Genomic DNA, 6,631 nt, shown 5'->3' on the forward strand with positions numbered 1-6,631 from the left:
AAAACATGAAACAGAAAAATACCCACATTTTATTAACTTAATTTTGTGATTACCTGCTTTTTTATCACTTTAGGGATGGAATTGACATTTGCTATTAATTGCACCACTGTATCTATTTGTGGCCTTTACGATTGGTGCACAAAACCTCAAAGCAGACACGATAATATGGAATAGATCTACATGGAAGTTTGCCGGAGCGATACTTTTTATAGGTTAAAATATCTTGTGGCACATTAAAAAAACAAAAAACAATCAGTCCTAATGAAGCTAGATATTTTTATGATTGAGCCCCAGAGTGTTTTTTTCTTTTGGTGGATATTACAGTATGAAACCACGCAGAGCTGTAAGAACTCATATTTCTGAAACTAAGGAAAAAGGAAGACAGAGCACAGCAAAAAGCGTGGAACTGGAGGCCAATCGAAAAAATAACAAAAACGTTATTGAAACATACCTAGTTTAAAAAGAGAAACCTCTAACGCGTTTCTCGCCAAGGGCGCTTTATCAAAGAGTTGCACGCGTGTCTACTGGGCTAGCAGCGCCACACATTGAGGTTCATTCCTCTCATTGCTATTTCTGAAACTATTTGTTCCATGTTTTGTGTTTTTTTCTTTTTCTTTGCGCATTATATTCTTCCAAGGAAAATGCAAACTTAGATTTAAAAAAACAAAAAAAAAACACAATATATTCTGATACTTTGGGGAGGGATACAAATCTAGTAATGGTGGGTTCAAGAATAAAGTGTATATATTAAGTCCTTTATTGTATTTATTTGTTTTTGTCAAGTTCCCAATTGTGCTGCATTCAGTCAAACAAGAGAATACTGCATTTTACTCCCATGGGTCCCCTAAATGTGGGGATACTGTATATGCATAAAATTACATGGTTGTTATCCTCAAAACCCCCAATTTGGCAAAACGCCACACAACTTTTTAGCTCCCACTTTTTCACAATGAAATACACGCAGCCAGCAGCGGGTGTAATGGTGCAATAGCTCCACCCTTTCTCACATGCAGATGATGCCATTGCAATGCTGCCCTCATGTTGTCTCCCTCTGCTACACGGAAGCAATTACAGCAGCTACACCTGTATGTGTCTCGTACTTACAGGAACTTGAGATTGCTCACTCCTGCTTAGTCAAACTAGAAAAGGCCTCCAGGGCAGGAAAGGCCGGCCCTCCTTATGAAAGGCCGGCCCTCCTTATGAAAGGCCGGCCCTCCTTATGGAATGCTGATTGGGACTGATCTGGGATATTTAACTTGGTTTCAGAGAATGACTTTTGTACCTTTTTTTAATAGATACATTTTACATCATGGAGGAAATTTGAGCTAAAGAGGTGTTAATTGTCACAATTTCGGAATACAATAGCTCTGTGGACTATATCCGCCAATCCATCAGCTTTAAGCCACCTAGATCTATGTATATTAGACCTGTAGTTAAACGTCTGAGCAATAAGCAAAGAGGACCTTACTAATGGCTCAAATTAAAGCAATTTTAGAGGCTACCCTTCTTTCTCAGATTTGTTAAAAATAAGTAAAATCAGATCAGCGTAGTCCAGAATCTTAAATTGTATGTTTTGGTGGAGCTGACCCATCTGATCACATTTAAACGTGGATCTGACAATCACGGATATTAACGCCAGGTCACTCTCTGGCATAAAAATCGCCTACGTGCCTGGGATGTCAATATGGGACCGTCTTGGCCTCTGATTAAAGGAGACCTGAAGGTTACCTTTGTGAAATCAAAAACCTCCAGAACATGCCCACCTGGTAGAATTAAGTGTGGTATTGGGTCAGATAGGCCAAATGAGAAACTACCAGAAAACGAAAGCTTAATAGGGTTCCCTCAATTAAATTTTTATTTTATTAGATATTTTTTTTTTTTACCGCAACGCTTTTCAAAAGAAGCAGAGAAAAGCAAAAATAGCGCCCAGAATCCAATTGTCAAAATGCAATAAATTTACTGATGACAGATATGAAACAAATTAAAAACCATAATAAAACCACAATACAGAACAGTATATCTGTTTCAACCATTTAGTTACCAGTAGGTATTGGATTGAAACAGCAGGGGCCACTGAAAAGGTTTTTTATTTTTTTTTGCAGATTTGGACCTCGGAAGAGGAACTTCTTACAGATACTCTGAGGTGGAGCCATGCTGCACAATCGGGGTGCCCTCTATTCTCTAGAACGGACACCTGGCCTTTTCCTGCTCACCAAATGGTTCTCCCATCTCCGTCTCCTGGATTCTCTTTGAGGCTAGAAGGCGGAGTAGCCATCATGTCTTTGGATTTTTATACTACATCTTTCAAGTAGTATGCAAGTTTAAAAAAGGAAGTTCAAAAAAGAAGTGGAAAAAGTGGACACAATCTACTGCTTCTGATTCCTGCATTTGAACTACGCTGGAAAGGAGGTTATCATCCCACACTGCACATCTCAACACATTACTATTGCTGTGATGCCACCTTTACTTTTTATATTTACTGTAACCTCACTTATTCTCAAATTATGCACTTCCTTCCACCAGCCTCATCATGTCTCTAACTCTATTCATATTTCGCCATCTCTCCTTACTTCACCACTTCTCAGTTCACATGAACTCCTCTCTTACCTGCGCCCTCTGTCACCACACAGTTATGCCGCCTGCACTAAAACACACCCCTACAAATCATCCTCTCACATTCTCTTTCTGTCCATGCTTCTCCTCCTTGCTTCTGGGGATATCTCTCCCAATCCTGGTCCCTGCCTTATTTCTACTTACTCTCGTCCTCGCCTTCCACATGCAACTTCTACTCCTTCTGGTGTCAACCCCTCTAACCTCATACCCATCCCTTGTCACCCTCCCTCCTCTCTCCCTTTCTCCTGTGCCCTTTGGAATGCTCGCTCCCTCTCTAACAAGTTCCTCTCTGTGCATGACTTCTTTCTCTCTCACTCCCTGCTTCTCTTTGCTATAACTGAGACCTGGCTCACTCAGTCTGACTCTGCTCTGGAAGCTGCCCTCTCCTATGGTGGCCTTTCCTTCTCCCACACTCCACGCCCTGGTGGCAGGGGTGGAGGCGTGGGGCTCCTGCTCTCTCTCTGCCGTTACAGAACAGTTTCTATTCCCCCCTCTCTTGCTTTTCCCTCCTTCGAGGCTCACACAGTCCAGATCTTCTCTTCTCTCCCGGTCCATGTGGCGGTCATCTATCGCCCACCTTCCTCTACTCATCCCCCTTCTGCCTTTCTCTCTCACTTTGAATCCTGGCTCTCTTTCTTTCTCTCCTCAGACTCCCCTGTTCTTCTCCTTGGGGACTTCAACTGCCACATTGATGACCCCTCTCTCCGTTGGGCTTCCCGCTTTCTTTCTCTAACCTCTTCTTTTGGCCTTCAACAGTGGACTGCAGCCAGCACCCACAAGGATGGCCACTACTTAGACCTGGTTTTCACTAAAAACGTCTCTCTCTCCGACTTCTCCATTTCCCCTTTTCCTCTCTCCGACCATCACCTCATCTCATTTTCTCTCTCTCGCTTCTCTCCAACTCCATCTCGCCCTCGTTTTTGCAGAAACCTGCGCTCTATTAACCTACCAGCTCTTGATTCCACTTTACGCTCCTCCCTCTCCTCTCTCAGTTCTGCTTCAGACCCTGACAACCTGGTCAGGAACTACAACTCTGCCTTATCTTCCTCTCTTGATCTTCATGCCCCACTTTCTCTCTGCCGTCCTCGCCCTTCTAACCCCAGACCCTGGCTAAACTCCCACACACGCATGCTGCGTTCCTCCACTCGTTCCTCTGAACGCCTCTGGAGGAAATCTCATACGCTCGCAGACTTCATTCACTACAAATTTATGCTATCCTGTTTCAACTCTGCCCTCTTTCAGGCTAAACAAACCTACTTTTCATCACTAATCAACACACACAAGTCTAACCCACGCCGTCTCTTTTCTGTCTTTGACTCTCTACTCAGACCACCCTCAGCTGCCTCCTCTTCTTCCTCCATCTCACCTCAGGACTTTGCTGACTTTTTTAAAAATAAGGTGGAGTCCATACGGCAGAACATCCCATCTGTTGCCTCCTCCCATCCCACAATGCTTCCCAACTCTCCTCCTGTCTTTCTTGACTCTTTTTCTGCTATCTCGGAGGAGGATGTATCACTGCTGATCTCCTCTTCTCCCTCTACCACTTGCCCTCTTGATCCCATTCCCTCCCATCTCCTAAAACCTCTTGCTCCTTCTATAATCCCTATGCTCACACAGATCTTTAACTCTTCCCTCTACTCTGGTACCTTTCCTTCATCCTTCAAGCATGCAACCGTTATACCATTACTCAAAAACAGCAAGCTTGACCCTACCTGTCCTTCTAACTATCGACCTGTCTCCCTCCTGCCTTTTGCCTCCAAACTCCTTGAACGTCTTGTATTCTCTCGATTGCTACACTTTCTCAACACCTATTCTGTACTAGACCCTCTACAATCTGGCTTCCGCACTGCTCACTCTACTGAAACAGCCCTCACTAAAATAACTGACGACCTCCACGCTGCCAAAGACAGAGGTCATTACACTCTGCTCATATTACTCGACCTCTCTGCAGCATTAGACACCGTGGACCACCCTCTTCTCCTTCACATTCTCCATACTCTTGGTATTCGGAACAAAGCTTTATCCTGGATCTCCTCTTACCTCTCCCATCGTACCTTCAGTGTCTCTTTTGCTAACACCTCCTCCTCCTCTGTTGATCTCTCTGTGGGGGTACCCCAGGGCTCTGTCCTGGGACCCCTTCTCTTTTCTCTCTACACACTCTCTCTAGGTGACCTAATCACATCTTTTGGGTTTAAATATCACCTCTATGCTGACGACACACAAATTTACCTTTCAACCCCTGACCTTACACCTGCTATACAGACCAAAGTTTCTGAATGCCTCTCTGGAATATCATCCTGGATGGCCATCCGCCGACTGAAACTTAACATGGCAAAAACAGAGCTCCTTATACTACCTCCCAAACCTGGCCCTACTACATCCTTCCACATTGCTATTGGAAATACGATCATTCACCCAGTAGCCCAAGCACGCTGCCTAGGGGTCACACTTGATTCCTCTCTCTCATTCTCCTCTCATATTCAAAACGTTTCTAAAACTTGTCGCTTTTTCCTCCGCAATATCACAAAGATACGCCCTTTCCTCTGTTACTCAACTGCTAAAACTCTGACTCAGGCCCTCATTCTCTCACGTCTTGATTACTGCAACCTCCTGCTGTCCGGCCTTCCTACCTCTCACCTGTCTCCCCTACAATCTATCCTAAACACTGCTGCCAGAATCACTCTACTCTTTCCTAAATCTGTCTCAGCGTCTCCCCTGCTGAAATCCCTCTCCTGGCTTCCGATTAAATCGCGTATCTCACACTCAATTCTACTGCTCACTTTTAAAGCTTTACATTCTTCTGCCCCTCATTACATCTCAGCCCTAATTTCTCGCTATGCACCATCACGACTCTTGCGTTCTTCTCAAGGAAGTCTTCTTACTACCCCCTTTGTATCTAAAGCTCTCTCCCGCCTTAAACCTTTCTCACTTTCTGCCCCACACCTCTGGAATGCCCTTCCCCTCAATACCCGACTAGCCCCCTCGCTATCCACCTTTAAGACCCACCTTAAGACACATCTGCTTAAAGAAGCATATGAGTAGCACTGGATAATCATGGACACATGACACAAAGCTTGGCCCCCTGCAGACGCACTTACTAGTATTCCCTCCTACTGTCTCTGTACGTTCTCCCTACCTACCAATTAGATTGTAAGCTCCTCGGAGCAGGGACTCCTTCCTTAATGTTACTTTTACAGTATGTCTGAAGCACTTATTCCCATGATCTGTTATTTATATTTGTTATTTATATGACATGTATTACTACTGTGAAGCGCTATGTACATTTTATGGCGCTATACAAATAAAGACATACATACATACATACATACAGTATACACCTTCTGAACCTTACTTTAATAAAGTATAAACCTTGGGGACCCCAAACATGTCCGGTTTTCCTATACTTTACAAGGGACTTCCATAACCCAATATCGGTTCTGGGACACCTTGGCACTAACTGGGGTACGTACTCATGTTACCTAGGGACCCCAGCAGCTAGAGGAACACTTTGCCTGTGCCTCATTCTACTGTGCACAAAGCATAAATGTACTTAACACACGTTGTTAATAAAATATACCTTACACTTTTATGATGCTAAAATGTCTAAGTCTTTTTGGTGATGAGGGATAGAATGAGAACTTGTACTTTTATTCCCACTAGCCATATGCCTCACACTCTGCAAAACTTTAACAAAGCCTCACAGTCTTATATATAACTGGAGCACCACCTGAACCCCTATACTGGGTTCAGGGTGATCTGGGCATCCGCCCTTATACTAGGGACCCCTTTACCGTTCAGGGACACTTCACATCCCTATGCCACTTTTACCTTTCTGGTCTGTGCTGAAGCAAGGAACCCCTAGTGGTGAGTCGCGAAAGCGTTTTCAAGGTGAGAGATTACCGAGACCATCTGTCTACATCAGGGGTGGGCAACCTATTTTTCAACGTAGCCACAGGTGTGGCGAATTAGAAGTGAAAATAGCCACACCATGTAAAAATTGAGGTATTATGTTGCGCAT

The sequence above is a fragment of the Ascaphus truei genome, chromosome 17 (assembly GCF_040206685.1).
Source record: "Ascaphus truei isolate aAscTru1 chromosome 17, aAscTru1.hap1, whole genome shotgun sequence".
NCBI classification, from domain to species: Eukaryota; Metazoa; Chordata; class Amphibia; order Anura; family Ascaphidae; genus Ascaphus; species Ascaphus truei.